Source organism: Macaca thibetana, chromosome 3, assembly GCF_024542745.1.
Source record: "Macaca thibetana thibetana isolate TM-01 chromosome 3, ASM2454274v1, whole genome shotgun sequence".
Classification (NCBI taxonomy): Eukaryota; Metazoa; Chordata; class Mammalia; order Primates; family Cercopithecidae; genus Macaca; species Macaca thibetana.
This window is the reverse complement of record NC_065580.1, coordinates 129975075-129998336: the sequence shown is the minus strand read 5'-3', so window position 1 is coordinate 129998336 and position 23262 is coordinate 129975075. Positions and strand designations below refer to the sequence as shown.

Here is a 23262-nt window from a genome sequence, read left to right as displayed (position 1 = left end):
TTGTGTGAGCAACGAGGCTGTTTATTTCACCTGTGTGCAGGCGGGCTGAGTCCGAAAAGAGTCAGGTAAGGGAGAAACGGGTGGGGCCGTTTTATAGGATTTGGGTAGGTAAAGGAAAATTACAGTCAAAGGGGGTTCTTCTCTGGCGGGCAGGGGCGGGGCACACAAGGTGCTCAGTGGGAGTTTTTGAGCCAGGATGAGCCAGGAAAAGGAATTTCACAAGGTAATGTCATCAGTTAAGGCAGTAACAGGCCATTTTCACTTCTTTTGTGATTCTTCAGTTACTTCAGGCCATCTGGATGTATACGTGCAGGTCACAGGGGATATGATGGCTTAGCTTTGGGCTCAGAGGCCTGACAGTGACCATCTATAATCCAAGGAGAGAGGCCTCAAGAGAAACCAAACCTGCCAGTTCTGTGATCTGATCTTGGGTTCCTTTTTTTTTTCTTTTGTTTGAGAGAGTTTCACTCTGTTACCCAGGCTGCAGTGCACTGGCACGATCTCGGCTCACCGCAACCACCGCCTCCCAGGTTCAACCGATCCTCCTGCCTCAGCCTCCCTAGTAGATAGGGTTACAGGGATGCACCACCTTTGGATCCGCTGGCATTTCCTCCCGCCACGAGCCAAAGGCGCCGGAAGTGACGTTTGCACGCCGTGCCTAACTTGCATTCGCTGGCAGTGACGGGAGCGGGGCTAGTAGGAGGGTGGGTTTGAGGCGGAAGCGGAGCGCTGAGCCGAGACCTACCCAAAAGACACGGGCGAGCGGCGCTTTGGGCGCCGGTGGAGAAGCGGGCGAGGTACAGAGCGGATGGACTGGGCCTAAGAGCTGCGCGGCTCTCAGCTCTGGGAGCGGGGTGGCGGGGCGGCGGGGCGTCTCGGGCCGGGCGCGGCGGGGCGGTTGGTCTGTGCCATCCGCGCGGCGGGGGCAGTTGCGCGTCGGTGCCTCCCTCTGTCCTTCGTCCCACGTTCCCGCCCCATCAGCGCCGCCTGCCCCGTTCCAGGCCGCCCTCGGCTCCTTTAATCCTCACAGTGCGCGGCCTTTCTGTCTCAGGCGCTGGTTGCCGGAATCTCCAGTGCCCGGCCAAGCTCCGGAGGCCTGACGCGGAGCGTTTCCTGGCTGCCTCCCTCTCCGGCGGTTTCCCTGGGCCTGGCTCCCACTTCCCGTCCAGGACGCGGGCTCCAAAGCAACATCTGTGCTCGCTCGGGGCCCCTCCCAGGACCTCCCCGGAACGCGCCGGGATGGGACGCGTGGACCCAGACCACAGCCCCAGGCGGCGGCGGGGGCACCGGGACTTGATGCCGCGTGGCCCTGGGGGGACAGAAGCGTCCCGGAATTGGGAGGGGATTTGAAGCCTGTGGTCCTGACTTCCACCCCGTGGCTGATGGCGAGGCTGTGGGGCTGGGGTTAGGAGTCGAAGTCCCTATTTCCGAACCGTCTGGGAGGAGAGCCGGGGTATGCTATAGCGGAAGTTTAGGGAGAGAGAGGGAGGGACTCTGCCGCTTTGGAGGCTAGGTCATAGGCAGCTGGCGGTGTCTCAGCGCGGGTGACCAATCCTTGTGGTTGAGAAATGTGTCGTGGGCGCCCGTGGGCTCGTTTTGCCTTTGAGATTAGATAGATTTTTCCAGGGCGAGTTTACAGGAGCATCTTGGGAGTTGGTTTTTGGCTTGGAGAGCTACTTTCCCCCCTCTAAACCTAAAACTGCTTTGTTTTTATTTACTATTTTTTTTCGAGATGGGATCTCACAATGTTGCCCAGGCAGGTGTCAAACTCCTGGCCTTAAGTGATCCTCCCGCCTCAGCCTCCTAGAGTGCTGGAATTACAGGCGTGAGCCAGCGTGCGGCTTTAACTGTTGTTAAAGAGTCTGTTCCTTAAAATTGTTGTACCAAGAAACTTGCCAGAGATGAAAATGTGATTATATTGTTAATATTTAATGATAAATAACATTTTGCTTTTACGAGTTACTGATTCATATCCATAGGATTAAGAAATGTTCAGGATTTGAATTTTTAATGACCTTCTAAGCAGTCATGTTTCTGCTGTCTAGAAGTTGCCCAGTTGAGGAGAAGGGACAGTCAAGATACTTTGAAAACAGTGTGGTAAGGAGTGTGAGCTAAGATGGAGCACCGAGGAAGGAGCTGGGCATTTAGGCTATGCTGTTGGGTGTGGAGCCTGGAAGGGATCAGGGAATACTTTCTGCAGGTGTCCTGAAGAATGAGTAACATTTAGACTAACAGGGTGGAGTGATGGAGAGGGGGGGACCAAAGGAGAGGAGACCAGTAACTATAAGGAGGTGCTTATTTATTTGGAGACAGGGTCTCACTTTGTCACCCAGGCTGGAGTACAGTGACAAGATCATGAGTCACTGAAGTCTCAACTGCCTAGGCTCAAGTGATCCTTCCACCTCTGCCTTCCGAGTAGCTGAGACTGCAGATGGGTGCTGTCACACCCAGCTGATTTTTAAATATTTTGTCAAGATGGGGTCTTGCTGTGTTGCCCAGGCTGGTCTCAAACTCCTGGACTCAAGCAATCCTCCCGCCTCAAGTGTCCCTCAAGTGTCACCTCAAGCATCAAGGGATGCTGGTGCACACTTGTAGTCCCAGCTACTTGGGAAGCTAAAGTGGGGAGGATCACTTGAGCCCAGGCAGTCATGGCTACAGTGAGCTGTTATCATGCCACTGCATTCTAGCCTGGGTTATAGAGCAAGACCATATGTCAGATAGAGAAAAGAAAAGGAAAAAAAGGTAAAGAAAAGAAATGCCTTTAACAGAGACGGTCTTATGTGTTGCAGGTTGCTGTTCCTTTAGGTGGAGTTAGGAGAAATAATTTTTGGTCAGTAACTTAGTGAATAAATGGACCATTTGTGCTGCTTCCCTGGGTGAGAGCATAGAGAAATGGTACAAAGTAGGCTACAGTAGCCAGATTATCTTATGTGTAATTTTGATCTGTTAGTCCAGAGAATGGCATGCTCAGATTAGAGTTACAATTTTGCTTAACCAAGGAGGGCTTGATTTAGTACAATAGAAGACTGTTGTCTGGAACTCATTCCTTAAGAATGCTGCCCTGCTTGCTCTGCTCATTCCAGCAGCAATCAGCTCTACATTATATTCCCAGGAGTTGATTATCATTTGGAATTATTTGTCCAGGCTAACGTTTGGACAAATAATGTTTTGTTATATTTAACATTAAAACTCTGACATTGACATTCACATTCGTTTTGGAAGCATTATATTTAATCATATGAAAGTTGGTGAACCTTGGATTACAGAGTGCAAATGCTAATAAGCCTTTTATTAGAATGATGGTGTCTTCATACTGTGAAGTTGAGGACTGAAAGATATATAAGAAGAGTACCTATAAATCGAAAGAAAATAGTAATGACATAGAAAAATGAGCAAGATCAGTTAATTTCTTCAAAGAAAATATGTTAATGCCAATAAATGTCTGTAAAGATGGCTAACTTTAGGGAAATGCACGTTAAATGATTTTTTTTGTTTGCCTGTCAGATTGACAGAAAATTAAAGTTCAGTAATGTTATGCTTGTGAGGTTATGGGAAACCAGATTCTCATACACTGTAGGTGGGAATGTAAATAGTATATTTTGTCAAACCAATTTGGTATATGTCAAAATTTTAAATGCACATACCCTTTGGCATTCCGTTTCTGTTTCTAGCAAACTGTTTGATTTATTTTTACTTACATTTGTATCCCAAGTGCCTGTCCCAAGTGCCTGTCGTACAGTAATCCATCAGTATATAAATATTTGTTGAATGAGTACAGAGGGAACATTATAAGAATATGTACCACGTACAGTAACTGTCTCTGGATGATGACGGAAACTTTTTTTTCTACTTGTCTATATATGTCGGGTTTTGTAAATAGTAAGTGTTCTTTTTTTTTTTTTGAGATGGAGTCTCGCTCTGTCGCCCAGGCTGGAGTGCAATGGCGTGATCTCGGCTCACTGCATTCTCCGCCAATAATGAGTATTCTTTACTCATTTAAGGGAAAATTTAAGGGAAAAAAATCACCCAAAAGTTTTATTCCTTAACTGAGGTCAAAGGATAGCTTATCATTTTACTAGAATTGATGGAATGTTTCCTGTAAGTCCCAGATGAGTTGCCTGGAGGAGAGGAGTGACTTCTGAGGGCATGACATTGAACCCAGGAATAGGAAGCGGACCCTCAAGAAGGATAGCGGGAAACTACTCACATCTGCAAAGTGTTTTTGTTTTGCTTTTCTGAGACGAAACTGGCTTGCATCCAGAGCCTTAAGAAAGAGTACTAATAGTTCTGGGAGCTTTGTAAGTAAGCTTTGTACCTCTCTGTCCTTTTTAGGGTACCTGGACCCGGAATAAATCCTAGCCCTGGGGCACAATTTGTAGAATCCTAACTGTCCCAGCAGCAGAGATCATTTTTACTCTGTCTTGTCTGACATCAGTGGGACCAATTGAATTGTGCATTCTTTATGTCCAGGTTGCTCAATCAAGCTCCTCTTTATTGGAATGCAGTGCTCCCACAGGAGCGTGTGGCCCCTCAGAGCTCCCTCCTGTAACCGGTGCTGGTGGTGGTTACCTGTCTAGGGACAGGTCTGTCTGCCCAGGAGAGAAAGAGTTGAGTTTCACGCAGTTGATCCCCCACGTTTCTTCCTGCGTTTACAGGCTATGCCGTCTGTAGCTCTGATGTCCGATCTGGGTGTGCCGACTCTCCTGCCTTCTACCATAACAGACACTGTCACCACCACTACATAGCCTTTCAAATGATGGCACTCTCTTTTGGTGGTACCCTTGCTCTCTTTTTATACTTAGAAGCAGCAGAATGAGTGGTGTGTTTAACTGATACACATTGGTCCCATGATAGGTGTTTATTTTTATTAAAAAACGTTCACGTGTGTTTTTTTTTTTTTTCTTGAGAGGGAGCCTCGCTCTGTTGCCCAGACTGAAGTGCAGTGGTGCAATCTCTGCTGACTGCAAGCTCCGCCTCCTGGGTTCATGCCATTCTCCTGCCTCAGCCTGCCTAGTAGCTGGGACTACAGGCACCTGCCACCATGCCCAGCTAATTTTTTTTTGTATTTTTAGTAGAGACGGGGTTTCACCGTGTTAGCCAGGAAGGTCTTGATTTCCTGACCTCTTGATCCACCCACCTCGGCCTCTCAAAGTGCTGAGATTACAGGCGTGAGCCACCACGCCTGGCCTCATGTGTGATTTTTAACAAAACTTTAAAATTTGGAATAATTAATAACTTTAAATCTATAGGAAGCCGTAAAGATAGTACAGACAGGTCCTGTGTACTCTTCTAGTTTGCTTAATGGTTATATCTTACATAACTGTAATATAATGTCGAAACCTGGAAATTGATATTTGTGCATTTTATCTCATACGTAGATTCCTGTAGCCACCGCCATAGTCAAGATACAGAACTATTCCATTACCCCAAAGACTTCCCTCCTGCCTTTTTAGTCACATCCTGTGTCAGCAGTCCCCAGGGCTGCCCCCAGGTTTCGTAATTCGCTTGGGGCTCTCACAGGTCATACTTACTCCTTGCTATGGTTTGTTGCAGTGACGGGATACAAAGCAGGATTAATAAAGGGTAGTTGTGCATTGAGCAGATTCTACAAGACACCAGCACTGTTAAGATTCGAAGAGTCTTCTCCCAGCAGAGTTGCCCAGGATGTGCTTACTTCCCCAGCCATAAACTCTAGCAACACGTGTGAAGTGTTTTTTATTGTGAAAGCTCAGGTATGCCTCAGAATCCAGGGCTTTTACTGGAGGCCGGTCACATAGTGTATTCGTTCGTTCATTCTCACATTGCTATAAAGAAATACCTGACACTGAGTCATTTATAAAGAAAGGAGGTTTGATTAGCTCACAGTTCTACAGGCTGTACGGGAAGCATTGCAGCTTCTGCTTCTAGGGAGGCCTCAGGAAGCTTCCAATCACAGCGGAAAGCAAAGAGGGAGCAAAGTGTCTCCCCCGGTGGGAGCAGGAGCAAGAGAGAAGGTGCTACACACTTAAACAACCAGATCTCACAAGCACAGAACCACAGGGGGTGGTGCGAAACCATTCATGAGTAACTGCCCCATGATCAGATCACCTTTCACAGGCCCCACTTCCAACACTGGGGATTACAATTCAACATGACATTTGGGTGGGGACACAGATCCAAACCATATCACATAGGCATATAGTCCCTTTGGGACTGACCACTGTTAGAGCAACTCCAAAAGGAAAGCAGGTGTTTACCATAAATCATACAATTTGCACAAAATATCTAGACAAGCTGGTACAGTGTGGTTCAGTACCGTAACCATACAAAATATCCGTATCACTTAGGGCATAGGGCTAGTACAAGACCTCAGTTTCTAGAAGCTGACCAAGGGCCAGTCTAACCCAGCTGACCAAGCAGGTCCGTCTGAGAATGTGCATCATTTGAGCAACGCAAGCCTGCTGGGTTAACTGTTTATACCATTTTCCTTCCCCTCCTCTCCCTTGCCTTCACCACTCTTAACCTGGAAAAAGCACTAATTTGTTCTCCATATCTGTAGCTTTGTCATTTGGAAAGGTTGTATAAATCCTAGAGTATGTGACCTTTTAAGATGCACTTTTTAAAAAAGTCAACATGTTGCTCTTGAGCCTCCAGGTTTTTGCATGTGTTAATAGTGTGTCCTTTTTAGTGTTAGGTATTCTCTTGTGTGGTCATGCCCCAGTTTGTTTACCCATCCCATAGATGTTTATTTTCCCTTGTAAAGTTGGTTAGCATGTATAATTTTTTTTTTTTTCTGAAACAGAGTGTTCTCTGTTGCCCAGGCTGGAGTGCAGTGGCATGACCTCAGTTCACCTCAACCTCTGCCTCCTGGGTTCAAGTGATTCTCCGGCCTCAGCCTCCTGAGTAACTGGGACTACAGGCGCATGCTACCATGCCCAGCTAATTTTTGTATTTTTAATAGAGATGGAGTTTCACTGTGTTGACCAGGCTGGTCTCAAACTCCTGACCTCGTGATCTGCCCGCCTTGGCCTCCCAAAGTTCTGGGATTATAGGCATGAGTCACCGCACCCATCCAGCATGAGTAATTTTAACATAATGGCTAATCACCCATGAGAGGAGGAGACTTTTGAACATTTTTAAATAATAGAGACAGGGTCTTGCTATGTTGCCCAGGCTGGTCTTAAACACTTGGCTTCAAGCCATCCTCCCACCTTCACCTCCCAAAGTGCTGGGATTATATGCATGAACCATTGCACCTGGCCCCGGGGAAGGGATTTTTTGTATTTATTAAGCATTTAGTATGTATCATTGCTTTATTTATAGCCATGTTATTCTATGGTCTCTACAATAACCTTATTCATGTAGTTATTGTTCTTTCAACAAAGATTTGAGAACCTATGATATGCCCAGTTGTGCAGGGAAAAACCTCCTCAAACTGTGTTTTTCCTCTGCTCATGCCAAGCAATCATCAACACAGAAGACTTCCATGACCATATGTGTGCGGATTCTTCCCCTACACACCACACCGACTGGGTGTCTTCTAGTTCACTTCCTGCACTATCTACCAGGAGATAGTGTCAGATTGCACAGGGTGAGGACTCAGTCTCCATGACTGCCCTTCCTAACCCCCATCAGTTGCAACTCCGGGCCTCCAGAACTTCTTTTTTTGTTTTTTTCTTTTTTTTTGAGACGGAGCCTCGCTCTGTCGCCCAGGCTGGAGTGCAGTGGCCAGATCTCAGCTCACTGCAAGCTCCGCCTCCCGGGTTCACGCCATTCTCCTGCCTCAGCCTCCCGAGCAGCTGGGACTACAGGCGCCCGCCACCTCGCCTGGCTAGTTTTTTTGTATTTTTTAGTAGAGAGGGGGTTTCACCTGGTTAGCCAGGATGGTCTCAATCTCCTGACCTCGTGATCCGCCCGTCTCGGCCTCCCAAAGTGCTGGGATTACAGGCTTGAGCCACCGCGCCCGGCCTTAGAACTTCTAACTGACCAGCTCCAAGTTCGGGTTCCCATGGCTCCCTTTTTAGGTTCGATTAATTTGCTGAAGTGGTTTACAGAACTCAGGGAGATGCTTATGTTTACCGGTTTATTGCAACGGATATTGCAAAGGATCCAGGTGAAGGAGATGCTGGGGGCGAGGACTAGGGGAAGGTGCGGAACTTCCATGCCCTCCCTGGGTGTAAGCCCTCCAGGAACCTCCACTGTGTTCAGCTACCTGAAAGCTTCCTGGGCCCAGTTCTCTTGGGTTTTTGTGGAGGCTTCCTGACATCAGCATTCGTCCCTCAGAGTATAGAGCTGGACCCTCTCTGGGGAGGGTTTAAGACCAATCCAGAGTAGAGTCCTGCCTTGGGGCAGGTAAAAGGAGGGTAGAGAAAAGTCAGAGAGGCTGCCCATGAGGCCTAACACACCCAGCCTTATAACACAAAAGCCTGGGGCTGGCCATGGTGGCTCATGCCTGTAATCCCAGCACTTTGGGAGTCTGAGGTGGGCAGATCATTTGATGTCAGGAGTTCGAGACCAGCCTGGCCAACATGGTGAAACCCCGTCTCTACCTAAAATACACCATGGGCATGGTGGCAGGCACCTGTAGTACCAGTTACTCAGGAGGCTGAGGCAGGAGAATCACTTGAACCCAGGAGGCGGAGTTGCAGTGAACTGAGACCTCACCACTGCACTCCAGCTTGGGCAACAGAGCGAGAACCTGTCACAAAAAACAGAAAACCTAGGATGAGGACTATGGTAGTTACCAGCCAGGAACCGTGGACAAAAACCAATATAGGTTATAACATCACACTGGTACTATTTGAATCACTAGAAATGTAACAGTGGAGAAGGAAAATAAGGTCTCTGTCCTCAGCAAATTGCATTCTTCGCAGTGAGGGAGACAGATCAACAGGTAAAGAAGTAAATAAAAAATACTTATTAGAAATAGGACATGGAGGCTGGGTGCAGTAGCTCATGCCTACAATCCCAGCACTTTGGGAGGCCAAGGTGGGTGGATCACTTAAGGCCAGGAATTCGAGATCAGTCTGGTCAATGTGGTAAAACCCTGTCTCTACAAAAAATACAAAACTTAGCCAGGCGTGATGCCACATGCCTGTAGTCCCAGCTACTCAAGAGGCTGAGGTGAGAGGATCTCTTGAGCCTGGGGAGGTCGAGTGTAGTAAGCCGTGATTGCACTAGTGCACTCTAGCCTAGATGACAGAGTCAGACCCTGTTTCAAGGAGCGGGAGGGAAGGCAAAGAAATAGGACATGAGGGCTGGGCATGGTGGCTCACATCCATAAAAAGTTCAAGACCAGCCTGGGCTACGTGGTAAGACCCCGCCTCTACCCCTGCACCCCCAAAGAAATATAAGAAATAGGACATAGAGAATTGGGTCCACGATGGAGGTGAGGGTAGGGTAGGTTGGGGTAGATAGTATTTCAGATAGGCTAGGGAAGGTCTCTCACAGCTTAGACCTAAACAATGAGAAAGAAACCACCTCCTGTACAGCAAGGGCCATGGCTTTCCTCACATTGGAACAGGACTTGCAAAGCCTCTCCCAACAAAGGGGGAAGTGGAAAGGATAGCAGTTTGAAACACTCACTTATTTTTTGTTTTTATTTTTTTAAAAGAGGTCTCTATTGCCCATGCTGGAGTTCAGTGGTGCCGTCATAGCTCGCTGCAGCCTCAAATTCCCATTCTCAACCAGTCGTCCTAATTCAGCCTTCCTAAGTGCTGGGAATAGAGGCGTGAGTCATTGCCCGTGTCCACAGTACTCATTTATTATCTCAAAGTTCTGTAGATTAGAGGTTCAAGCAGGCTCCACTGGGTATTCTGCTGAGGACCTCAGGAGGTCAGAATTAAGCATCGCTCATCCTGGGTTTTTATTTGGAGGTGGTAGGGAGAGTCTCCTTCCACACACACTCATGTTGGCAGAATTCATTTTCATGTGGTGAAGGTGTGAGGTCCTCATTTCTTTGCTGGCTGTCAGCCAGAAGTCATTCTCGGCCTCTAGAAGCCACTCAAATTTCTTGGCTTTTAGTCTCCTCCAGCTTCAAAACCATCAGTAGTGATTTGACTCTCCCTAACTGCACATTTTGTCTCTTCTGTTTTTGAAAAAGACAGCTTTATTGAGGTATAATTCACATACCATACAATTCTCCCTTTTCAAGTGCACAATTACAACCATTACCACAGCCAAATTTAGAATATTTTCATCATCTCACAAAGAAACCCATGCCCTTTCTCTATCCCCTTTATTTCCATCCTGTTCCCTCTCAGTACTAAGTGACCACCAGTCTATTTTCTGTCTCTCTAGATTTCCCTGGTATGGATGTTCGGATGAATGGAATCGTATAATGTGTGGTGTTTTATAACTGGCATCTCTCACTTAGCATGTTTTCAGGGTTCACCATGTTGTAGCATATGTCAGTACTTCATTCCTTTTTATGACCAAATAATACTCCATTTTATGGATATACCACATTTTGTTTATTAATTCATCACTTGATGTACATTTGGGTTGTTTCTGCTCTTGGATTATTATGGATGATGCTGATAAGAACATGTACAAGTTTCTCTGTGAACATATGTTTTTGTTTCTCTTAGTCTAGGAGTGAAATTGCTGGTTTCTATGGTAATATTGTTTAATCATTTGAGAAACTGCAGGGCTTCTCCACAATGGCTGTACCATTTCACATTCCTACAAACAGTGTATGAGGGTTCCAGTTTCCCCACATCCTTGGCAACACTTGTTATTTCTGACTTTTTGGTTCTAGTCATCCTACTGGATGTGAAGTGGCATCTCATTTTGGTTTCGTTTTGCATTTCCTTGATGACAGATGATGTGGAACATCTTTTCACATACTCACGACTGTTTGACTGTCTTTCTGGAGAAATGTCCATTCAGATCTTTTACCCATTGAAAAAATTGTCACTTAGTTTTTATTATTGAGTTATAAGAATTTTTTTTTTTTTTTTTTTTTTGAGACGGAGTCTCGCTCTGTCGCCCGGGCTGGAGTGCAGTGGCCGGATCTCGGCTCACTGCAAGCTCCGCCTCCCGGGTTCACGCCATTCTCTTGCCTCAGCCTCCCGAGTAGATGGGACTACAGGCGCCCGCCACCTCGCCCAGCTAGTTTTTTGTATTTTTTAGTAGAGACGGGGTTTCACGGTGTTAGCCAGGATGGTCTCGATCTCCTGACCTCGTGATCCGCCCGTCTCGGCCTCCCAAAGTGCTGGGATTACAGGCTTGAGCCACCGTGCCCGGCCAAGAATTTTTTATATATTCTGGATAGAAGTTCCTTATTACATAAATGACTTGCAAATGTTTTCTCTCATTCTGTGGGTTCTATTTTCACTTAATAAGGTCCTCTGAAGCACAAACATTAAAATTTTGTTGGAGTACAATTTATCTGTCTTTTGTTGCTCCTGCTTTTGGTGCCATATCTAAATATCCTTTGTCCAATCCAATATCATGAAAATTTTACCTCTGTATTTTCTTCTGAGAGCTTTAGTTTTGGCTTTTACATTTAAGTCTTTGATTGATTCTGAGTTCATTTTTGTATGTGGTATCTAGCATCATTCTTTTACATGTGGCTATCCGATTTTCCCAGCAGTATTTGGTGAAAAGACTCTTTTTTTTTTTTTTTTGAGACAGAGTCTTGCTCTGTCCCCCAGGCTGCAGTGCAGTGGTGTGATCTCTGCTCGCTGCAAGCTCCACCTCCTGGGTTCACGCCATTCTCCTGCCTCAGCCTCCTGTGTAGCTGGGATTACAGGCGCCCACCACCACGCCCGGCTAATTTTTTTGTATTTTTGGTAGAGACAGGGCTTCACTGTGTTCGCCAGGATGGTCTCGATCTCCTGAACTCGTGATCCGCCCGCCTCAGTCTCCCAAAGTGGTGGGATTACAGGCATGAGCCACCGTGCTTGGCCGAAAAGACTCTTTTTTCGCCATTGAATACTCTTGGTACTTCTGTGGAAAATCAGTTGACAGAAGAATTGTGAGTTTATTTATGGAATCTCAATTTATTCTGTTGATTTCTATGACTGTTCTTGTGCCAGTACCACGCTGTAGTAATTCCCATGGCTTTGTAGTAAGGTTTGAAATCAGGAAATATAAGTTTTCTTACATTCGGTTTCAAGATTGTTTTGGTCATTCTGGGTCCTTATTCTCTTCTGCGTTTTAGGGTTCATGTGCTTCATTGGGCCCATCTAGATATCTAGGATAATCTCCTTGTTTTAATGATTAGTCAACTCAATTATATCTGCAAAGTCCTTTTTTGCAGTGAAAGGTGACATAATCACAGGTGTAGCACCAGAGAGTGAAGGTCATGGGTGCACAGGTCCTGTGAGGTTTAATTTGGTATAAAGGTGGAGAATGATAGGAGCAGTGAGGTTGGAGAGAGAGATAGGAAAGGGAGTTTCAGAAATATTACATAGTTTGCCTACAGTCACATTTCTAGTACGTGGCAAAGCTGGGGTTCGAGTGCAGATACGACTGATCCCTGTGATTTCATGGTCCACATCAAATCAGTCTTCTTTCTTTTTTTTTTTTTTTGAGACGGAGTCGTGCTCTGTTGCCCAGGCTGGAGTGCAGTGGTGCGATCTCGGCTCACTGCAAGCTCTGCCTTCCCAGTTCACGCCATTCTCCTGCCTCAGCCTCCCAAGTAGCTGGGACTACAGGTGCCCGCCACCACGCCCGGCTAATTTTTTGTATTTTTAGTGGAGACGGGGTTTCACCATGTTAGCCAGGATGGTCTCGATCTCCTTCCCACATGATCCACCTGTCCCGGCCTCCCAAAGTGCTGGGATTACAGGCGTGAGCCACCGCACCTCGCCACCAAATCAGTCTTCTTAGACTCAGAGCTATTGTTACTGTTTCTGTCTAATACATATAGAGCTTTTAATGTATGCCAAGTAATGCACAGAGCACTCCTTTATGTTTTTCTAGCTCTTAAAGAGCATCTGTAGAAGTCTTTTTTTTTTTTTTTTTTTTTTTTTTTTTGAGACGGAGTCTCGCTCTGTCGCCCAGGCTGGAGTGCAGTGGCGCGATCTCGGCTCACTGCAAGCTCCGCCTCCCGGGTTCACACCATTCTCCTGCCTCAGCCTCCCGAGTAGCTGGGACTACAGGCGCCCACAACCGCGCCCGGCTAATTTTTTGTATTTTTAGTAGAGACGGGGTTTCACCGTGGTCTCGATCTCCTGACCTTGTGATCCGCCCGCCTCGGCCTCCCAAAGTGCTGGGATTACAGGCGTGAGCCACCGCGCCCGGCTTTGTAGAAGTCTTTTGGCATAGACTCTTTTGGCTCTACTGGAACCAGCTTAAGAAAAAAAGAAAAAAGCAGTTAGGGAACCAGTGTGTATGTCTCAGAATCTGAGGGTGGGCGTGCAGCTAACCCTTAGCCAGGGATTGGATCTGGGAGATTGAAATCACTCAGGACCTACTGGCCCTTCTACTTTTCTCTGCTTCTTCGGGTATGTCTATTTCACTGTCCTGATACTCAGACCACTTGAGGGAAGATGATCATGTTACACAGTTCCATCATTCAAGAGAACAGCCCCGATTTAGTCCCATTTCCAAAACTCCAAGCAAAAGACTCTAACACAGAGAGAATCAGCTGTGACCCTGAATTGGGGGACCATTCAAATACCTTATACAAATGTAGCTGCTGCCAGCTTATCTTTGCGGATTGAGAGGACAGTTTCCTGATACACGGGAGGTATTTGCACATGTGCTAGGCAGATTCCCCAAACTGTGTTTATTTTAGTAACATGGACTAGTACTATCATACTTACAGTACAAAATTTTAAGAAGTGAATTGATCTATGCGAAAAAATAGGTATTTCCTTTTGCCCATTTCTCTTGGAAGGGAAGGGACAGCAGGATGATAATGGCAAGATTAGCTCAAACTTTCAAAATAATTTGAAACCCAGGACTTGGCATACTAAGTGTAGGCTTAGTGGAGCCCTAGAGTTCAAGACCACCTGGGTAACGTGGCAAAACACCGCCTCTACAAAAAAAATACAACAGTTAGCCAGGCGTGGTGGCTGAGTGGTGGGAGTATTGCTTGAGCTTGGGAAGTCAAGGCTGCAGTGAGCTGTGATCACACCACTGTACTCCAGCCTGACAGACCCCGGAAGCTTAGTGATGACTCTGCCACTTACTCCCTTTTTGATGGAATAAGTCGAGATTTCTTTTTTTTTTTTTTGAGACAGAGTTTCGCTCTTGTTGCCGGGGCTGGAGTGCAATTGCACCATCTTGGCTCACTGCAACCTCTGCTTCCCGAGTTCAAGCAATTCTCCTGCCTCAGCCTCCTGAGTAGCTGGAATTACAGGCATGCACTACCATGCCTGGATAATTTTTTTGTATTTTCAGTAGAGACGGGGTTTCTCCATGTTGGTCAGGCTGATCTCGAACTCCCAACCTCAGGTGATCTGCCTGTGTCAGCCTCCCAAAGTGCTGGGATTACAGGTGTGAGCCACCGTGCCTGGCCAGGATTTCTTAATGTTATTTGATTTCCCTCTCCCTGCCAAGTCTCATTAAGTAACTATTACAGATCTTACCTCTAAGGTAGATTTCCGTCTGTCGTCTTTCCATTCCCACTGTGTTACATATTTAATTAATTAATTAATTTATTTATTTATTTTTGAGACAGGGTTTCACTCTGTTGCCCAGACTGGAGTGCCCTGGTGCGATCTCGGCTTCCTGCAGTCTCTGCGCGCGGGTCCAAGCAATTCTTGTGCCTCAGCCTCCCAAGTAGCTGGGATTACAGGTCAGCGCCACCATACCTAGCTACCCACTGTGTTACCTCTAGTCCTCTAATTGTAGTTGCTTCTTGGTCAGTTTCCATGTCTCCTGTTCTGTACTTCTCCCTAATCCAACCTAGAAATTGCCTCTCAAGTTTTGTTTTGTTTTGTTTTGTTTTTTGTTATTTTAAGATGGCATCTTGCTCTGTTGCCCAGGCTGGAGTGCAGTGGTGGCAACAAATTTTTAATCATAGAGTAAAATTTATTTGGGAGGAGTATAATGTTCTGGGAATTTTTTTTTTTCTTTTTTTGAGACGAAGTCTGGCTCTGTCGCCCATTCTGGAGTGCAGTGGTGCGATCTCGGCTCACTGCAAGCTCCACCTTCCGGGTTCACGCCATTCTCCTGCCTCAGCCTCCCAAGTAGCTGGGAGTACAGGCGCCCACCACCACGCCCAGCTAATTTTTTTGTATTTTTAGTAGAGTTGGGGTTTCACCATGTTAACCAGGATGGTCTCGATCTCCTGACCTTGTGATCCGCCCGCCTCGGCCTCCCAAAGTGCTGGGATTACAGGCATGAGCCACTGCGCCCGGCCGGAATTTTAAAATTTTAATAGATTTATGTAAACACCTCCACAATCAGAATACAGAAGTTTCATCACCCAAAAACTTTCTTGTGCTAATCCTTTATAGTCACATCCTTTCCTACCCCTAGTTCCTAAATGGAATCATACAATGTGTAAACTTTTAAGATGGCTGCTATGGTCTGAATCTTTGTGTGTCCCCCGAATTCGTATGTTGAAAATCTAAACCGCAAGGTGATGCTACCAGGAGGTGGAGCCTTTGGGAGGTGAGTAGTTCATGAAAGTGGAGCCCCCATGACTGGGGCTTATAAGTGCCCTTAAAAGAGACTACAGAGAGCCTAGCCTGTCTTCCGCTCCCACCATGTGAGGACACAGGGAGAAGGTACCTTCATTGAACCACGAGACACCAACTTGACTTCTTGATCTTGAACTTGCCAGCTTCCTGAACTGTGAGAAATAAATTTCTGTTTTTTGTGACCTACCCAGTTTATGGTATTTTGTTCCTGCAGCCAGAAGGAAGTAAGATGCTGGCTTCTGTCAGCATAAAGCCTTTGAGATTCATCGAAGTTGTTGGGTGTACTGATACCTGTTGTTTTCCTGAGTAGCATTCTGTTGTGTGGATGTACCATAGTTTGTTTATTCATTCTCCCATTGAAAGATATTTTAGTGGTCATTTTTTGTCATCACAGATAATGCTACTATAACTGTTTGTGTATAGAATTTTGTAAATAGCAGTTTTTATTTCTCTAGAGGGAATACCCAGGAGAGGGATTGTATGGTTGGATGGTCATTGTATGTGTACATTTTTGAGAAACTATAAAAGTGTTTTCTCTAGTGTCTGTACTATTTTGTATTCCACTAGGAATGTGTGAGGGTTGTAGTTGCTCTGCATCCCTGCTGCCACTTGGTATTGTCAGTATTTATTTTTTTTCTGAGGTGGGGTCTCATCTGTCACCCAGGCTGAAGTGCAGTGGTGTGATGATACTGGCTTGCTGCATCTTCCACCTCCCGGGCTCAAGTGATCCTCCCACCTCAGCCTACTGAGTAGCTGGAACCATATCCATGCACCACCATCCCTGCCTAATTTTTTTTTTTTTTTTGTATTTTTTGGTAGAGACTGGATTTTGCCATGTTGCCCAGGCTGTGTCAATATTTTTTGTTTTAGCCATTCTAATGATTTGAGTGATATCTCATGGTGGTTTTAATTTGCATTTCTCTAATGACTGAACAATGTTGAACAAGTATTTATATGCTTATTTGCCACTGCATCAAAAACTGCATATTTTTTTATAGTAGTCATCCTAATGGGTACGAAGGTTTTGATTTGCATTTCCCTGATTAGTGATGTTGAGCACTTTTTCACATGTTTATTGGCTGTTTGTATGTCTTTGGATAATTGTCTATTGAAGTCCTTTTCCCATTTGTTAACCAGATCATCTTGGTTTTTTTTGTTATTGAGTGGTAAGAGTTCCTTTATATTCTGGATATTAACCCCTTATTAGATATGTGGTTTGCTGATATGTTCTCCCTTTCTGTGTGTTGTTCCTTTTTACTCTGTCATTTGGTTCCTGTGTTGTGCAAGCATTTTCAAGTTTGATGGAATTAATGTGTTTGTCTGATTTTGCTTTTGTTGCCTGTGCTTTTGGTGTCATATCCTAGAAGTCCTTGCAAAATCCAGTGTCGGGAAGCTTTTCCCCTAAGTTTTCTTCTAGGAGTTTTCTAGTTTCAAGCCTATACATTTAGGTCTTTAATGTTAGCTCTTTCTTAATGGGTTCTTTGTATTTTGGGCAAGGAATAAGTCTTTTTTTAATATAACTGTGGCAGGAATTTACTATATATACCTTTTTTTCTTCTTCCTTCCTCCCCTCTTTCCCTCCCTCCTTCCCTCCCTCCTTCATTCCCTTCTTCCCTCTCTTACGGCTTGAAGATAATGGAATCACTCACTTTTTGTTCATAATTGGTAAGATTTTAGTTAGTAGAATGATGATTCATTTTCAACAACACTTTGTTGTTTGTTCATTGGTTAGCAGGAAGAAGATGAGCCCGAAGTCCGAACGCGGCGGAATTCATGTGGATCCTGTGCAAGAAAGGATGTGGTTACTACGGCAACCCAGCCTGGCAGGGTTTCTGCTCCAAGCACTGGAGGGAAGAGTACCACAAGGCCAGGCTGTAGGAGATGCAGGAGGACTGGGAGCTGGCAGAGCGGTAAAAGGACTTAACTAGGAGTGGTTGAACAGTGACGTGACTGGATACATAGTTCTGTCACCGTCGAAATACATTTTTCTCTTCTGCATTGAGCTATCAGCACGTCAGTTTAATATTAAGGAAAAGGATGTTTTCCCCTCTTCTTCTCAGTTAGCCTTTGATGAACAGCTTTCAGTAGTTTCTTCATTTTGTGTATGTCTTAACTTCTGATTATTTTCCTTGGGTTGTGTTAGTCTTAGTTCTCAAATTTAGACAGTAAGCTCCTTGGAGTGGAAGAATGGAGATAGGCATTTCTGTTTCTTACTGCTTTTAATTGTGACGCTGCTAAATCACTTGGAAAGTTTGTAAAAGCAGTGACTGCTGGACCTTACCCTCAGAGTCTCTGATTTTAGTAGCTTGGGAGTAAGACTAGAGAATTTGCATTTCTAACAAGTTGCCTGGTGATGCTGCTCCTACTGTCTGGGGAATCACACTTTGAGAACCACTGTCTTATAGATAGTGCTTGAGTTTTTTGTTTGTTTGTTTTGAGACAGGGTCTTGCTCTGTCATCCCTGCTGGAGTGCAGTGGTGCAGTCTTGACTCACTGCAACCTCTGCTTCCTGGGCTCAAGTGATCCTCCTACTTCAGCCTCCCAAGTAGCTAGGACTACAGGAGCATGACACCATGCCCAGCTAGTTTTTGTATTTTGTGTAGAGACAGGGTTTCACCATGTTGCCCAGGCTGGTCTCAAACTCCTGAACTCAAGTGATCCGGCCGAGCACGTTGGCCTCCCTGCGTGCTGGTATTACAGGCGTGAGCCACCATATCCGGCCTGTGTTTGGTAATTATTACAGATGGTTCACATGCAGCTAATCCAAAGCCAAATTTTATTGCTTTTATTTATTATTCTCCCCATTCTGAACATTTTCCTCCTAATCCTTCTCTTGAGTCAATTAATGGCATCACTATTTACCAAGTTAGCTAAAAAATCTTGTTTTCATTCTTGATTTCTGTTTCATCTCCCTTGCTACCTACAACTTGACCAAGTTCTATTTCTTCCAACTCAGAAAAGGCTTCTGAATTTTACCTTTTCTACTCCTATTTTCCAGGTACTTATTTTCTTTTACTTAAACCTTTGTAATATACTCTTACTTCTTGTCCCTGTCTCTAGTTTCTCTACCCTTCAGGTTGTTCACACAGCTACCTGCATGATCTTTCTAAAGCACAGATCTGACAACGATAACTTCTTGGATTTACAGTCTTGCTTCCCCACCACATGATGAAATCCAGAATAGTGGGCTTAGCAGTCAGGATTCCTTACCCTCTGGTGCCTTCCTATGTATCCAGCATCACAGTTCATCACACGCCCAGTGCTCTGGCTACATTCACCTTGTTGTGAAGCAAACCACAGGCTTGCACATCTGTAGTTCCTTCTTCCTGGAATATCCTTTCACTTAGAATACTATTCAGCCTTATTAGTCAGGCGTGGTGGTGTGTGCCTATAGTCTCAATAACTTGGAAGGCTGAGGGAGGAGAATTGCTTGAACTTGGGAGGCAGAGGTTGTAGTGAGCCAAGATCGTACCATTGCACCCCAGCCTGGGTGATGGAGTGACACTCTGTCTCAATAAAAAACAAACAAAAAAGGATCCTATGTATCCTTTAAGACCCAGCCCAAACATCACTGTTGTAAGGCCCCAACAGACTCCCCCAGCAGATTGAGTTGTTCTTTCCTGTGTTCTCACAGCACTCAATTTTTACTCTCTAATGTAGCAGCTGTCCCATTATGTAGCAGTTTACTTACCTTTTCATCTGTTCTAACCCTGAGCTTGTTAGGGAAAAGGACTAGACTTGATTTCTTTCATGTAGCCCTAGAGCAGTTGCTGAATGAGCATGAGAAGCTCCCATTTGAAATCTGTAGTGCATGAAGAGCAGCCCATCCTGTAGCTATGTGAGACCTCAGGCTGATTTGGTATATTTAGTCTCTAGTTCTAAAATCTTTAGATCCTCCTGAATTAATGGAGTAATAACCTTCAGATACAGAGAACCTTGGAGAATATCTAGATCATTCTAATCCTTTCTTGAATTGCAGACTCCAGCGGGAGGAAGAAGAGGCCTTTGCCAGCAGTCAGAGCAGCCAAGGGGCCCAATCCCTCACATTCTCCAAGTTTGAAGAAAAGAAAACCAACGAGAAGACCCGCGAGGTTACCACAGTGAAGAAATTCTTCAGTGCGTCTTCCAGGGTCGGATCAAAGAAGGGTAATGTTCTGATACTCTTTTTTTCTTCTCTGCCTGAGTGAGACACAGAGTAGATCCACAATGCTCACAGGCTCAGCTTTGTAATATCTATCAACTTTTTGAGAACATCAGCTCAGATTTGAGACTGAAAGTGGGTTTGAGGGTCAGACAATATATGAAACCAATACTCCTTTGGTTGAAAGACATTGTGTTTTAGAGAAATGTGTTTATAGGAGGAATAAAGAGAATTGAAATAGGTAGTTTTGTTTATGAAATTCATCCCCATCCAAATGACTGTCTCTTTGGATGTTTTGTTTTTTGTGCCTTTATTTGTGGATCCTGGTTTGTTCTGTGGTGTAATACCCTCACTGTTCACAGCTTGTCAGAAATGGTGATTTCTAGGCTTGAAAGTCATCTGAGAGAGATTTTCTGCTCGAGAGCTTATTTGAGAGACAACTTGTGTCTTGAGAAAGTGTATTGAGAAAATATAGGAAAAGGCCCACGTTGGGCTCCTGGGGGGATGAGAGTGAGCCGTAGTAGCTATTTTCCAGTGCATGGATTTGTATGTAGGTGATCATATTCACCCTGCTTCTTAAAATGCCATGTAACCAGCAAGAGGATTGTCACTTAAGTCACAGTTGTTCTACAATTGAGCAGCCTAGCCAGTTGAAGTGGCCCAACATGAAGCAGGAAAGCATCTCTGTTGTTAGGCTTCAGTCTCTGAAAATTTATGTTGTTACTCAGTTATGCAGTCAATGTGAAATAATGGGAGAGACTGGGAACCAACACTGATGCTGTCAGAAGACCTGTTCTCTGGGAGCCCCCTCACTTGCTCCCCACTTCCTACCCTATGGTAATTGTAATGACGTCTTCTCCCCTGGAGGCAACAGAATGAATAATAAGACAGTGTTACCCCTTAAGATCCTTGCCGGTCTTCTAGGTTTTGTGACTTTTGGTGTTTCCTTTTGTTTTATTATAAGGAAATAAAAGGAAATATTGCATAGAACCAAAAACACACTTCTCTGTAAGACATGGATTGGATACCAGGTGCAGTGGCTCACACCTATATAATCTCAGCACTTTGGGAGGCCACTTGGGAGGCCATGACGGATGGATCACCTGAGCTTGGGAGTTTGAGACCAGCCCGGGCAACATGGTGAAACCCTGTCTCTAGAAAAAATACAAAAATGAGTTGTTTCTTGGTTGGCTGCCAGTTGTAGCAATTTTGTCTCTACTATAAAGGAAAAAAAAATTAGTACTTGCCAGAGATTAGATAAGAATGTATTGGGCTCATGATTTATTTATTAGGAGGTGGGATAGCCAGGTGGTTAGTAAGGTGACTTTGGAGTCAATCCTGTCATTTACCAGCTTTGTGACCCTGGGCGGACTAACAACTCCAAGTCTTGTCCACAGTGAGGGACAGTAATACCTACCAGAGGCATGTGATGAGGATTCAATGAGTTAATGCATGTAAAGAGCTTAGCACAGTGCCTGACACACACAGTAGATCTCCAGAAAGTGTTAGCTTTTTTAAAATGCAAGTTATTCTTCTGATAGAATAATCTTGCAGGGAGCACAAGGCCATTGAAACCCTGTCTCCATTAAAAATACAAAAAGAAAAAAAAAAAAATTAGCCGGGAGTGGTGGCGGGCACCTGTAGTCCCAGCTACTCGGGAGGCTGAGGCAGGAGAATGGCGTGAACCTGGGAGGTGGAGCTTGCGGTGAGCCAGGATTGCACCACTGCACTCCAGAGCGAGACTCTGTCTCAAAAAAAAAAAAAAAAAAAAAAAAAAAAATCCTTAATTCCTATTTAGCTTAAAGTCTGTTTACTGATGGTATGTAGTGAAATGATAAGTATTTATGATAACAGATAAAATAGTAAGAAAATTATAAAATTATCAGCTCTAATAGCCTGATTTTGCAGATGACAATATGAAAGTCCATAAAGGTTAACTAATTTACCCAAGGCTGCACAATGAGTTTGTGTATAAGAACTCGGGTCTCCTAACTCCTGGGTCAATATTTTTCCATTATATTCCTTTATTCAGTGTGTACACTTCAGAAACCTAGGTTATTTAATATATATAATCAATAGTAAATATATATATATAATTAAGTTTCTGTTACTTAAGTACATAATTGTCATTTATATTCGCTGACTCTCCTTGATGGTTTTAAAAACCTGTGTCTCAAAAGCCTTTGTACAGTGTGCATTATACTATGGAAAGGAGATTTACAATTTAGTGCAGAGGCTGTACTTTAAAAAGAAACAATTCTGGAGCTGGGTGCCGTGGCTTGTACCTACCTATAATCCCGGCTACTTGGAAGACTAAGGTAGGAGGATTACATGAGCCCAGGAGTTAGTGGCTGTAGTGAGCTGTAATTGTGCCACTGTATTCCGGCCTGGACAGCAGAGTGAGACACTATCTCTAAAAAAAAATTCATTAATTTAAAAAAGAAACAATCCAGGTGACTTTTATTTCAAAAATATGTATGCAGAATGGTTTTTACCTTTGTTCTTGTCTCTCCCCGCCCCCCATCTTTTTGATGGTAGTTTTGTCCTTTCGATTTTTTGTTCTTTGGTTGCTTTTTGTCTGTAGAAAGCTTTTGGGGATAAAGACCTTAAAGTATTTAAAAATTCATGTTAGAAAAGAAGATTCCATTGTATCTTTGTTTCACAGACCACTTAATATAACTTAGCCAGGCAAATTTTGCATTTCACACTGATTACTTCTTTGGCCATTGTGTGTGGATAAGGTTAGCCTGAGTGCAGTTTTAATGTATTGGGTCTAGACTAGAAACAGACTTTTTGTATTCCGTATTCTTCATCTTCTTTAGTCCGTGATGCCCTTGCTCTTGATATTTTACTTGTTTCTGTTAGTAGCATAAAGGAAAGCTTTTACGCCGTACATAGGAGCTTGGTAGCAGGCAAAATACAAATAACCTTCTACGGAATTTGAAGAATATTTTCACATTCTTGTAGAGTTGGATACGCCTTCAGAGAAAGTACATGGAATATCTTGACTGTAAAGACTCAGTTAAAGTGTTTTAGTCTCCACAGTCAGGGTGAGTGAGCTGTGTAGAGGAAGTCACAGTGGTTGGCCAAGCTGAGATATTTGCTTATACATTTCAAAGTGCCCTTTTCTTTCAGAACTCCTATAATCTTGTCATCCCAAGTATCATCTTTTGTACCTCGTTCACGAGCGGATCTGAAGACAGTGATCCTACAAAGCGTATCTTTTCTTTTTTAGAGTTAAAATACCAATACCACCCAGACCTTAGATTCTAAATACTATTATTCATTAAAGTGAACCAGGGCTTCTTGGAGAAATGACTGATTCTGGGGCTGGGACAGGGAAAAAAGGGCCCCTTCAATATTTTGGGGACATTTCAGAAGATCCAGAAGCCAGCTTGGAGGAATTTCCACTGGTCAAGTGTGGGATAAGTTTGAGTGTCAAAATAAATAAGGACAATAAGGCTGGGCACGGCGGCTCGCGCCTGTAATCCCAGCACTTTGGGAGGCCAAGGCGGGCAGATCACCTAAGGTCGGGAGTTC

At 44.6% G+C, this 23262-nt stretch overlaps 1 pseudogene across 1 annotated transcript in view; it reads left to right on the top strand.

The window, feature by feature from the left end:
- The first annotated feature begins 657 nt into the window (after positions 1–657).
- The window catches only part of LOC126950301 (rab5 GDP/GTP exchange factor-like), a 49799-nt pseudogene continuing 27194 nt past the window's right edge, over positions 658–23262 (top strand). The window contains exons 1-3 of the transcript XR_007724153.1: positions 658–797; positions 14615–17491; positions 19561–19727. The product of XR_007724153.1 is annotated as a rab5 GDP/GTP exchange factor-like (transcript). The remainder of the gene's footprint in view (positions 798–14614; positions 17492–19560; positions 19728–23262) is intronic.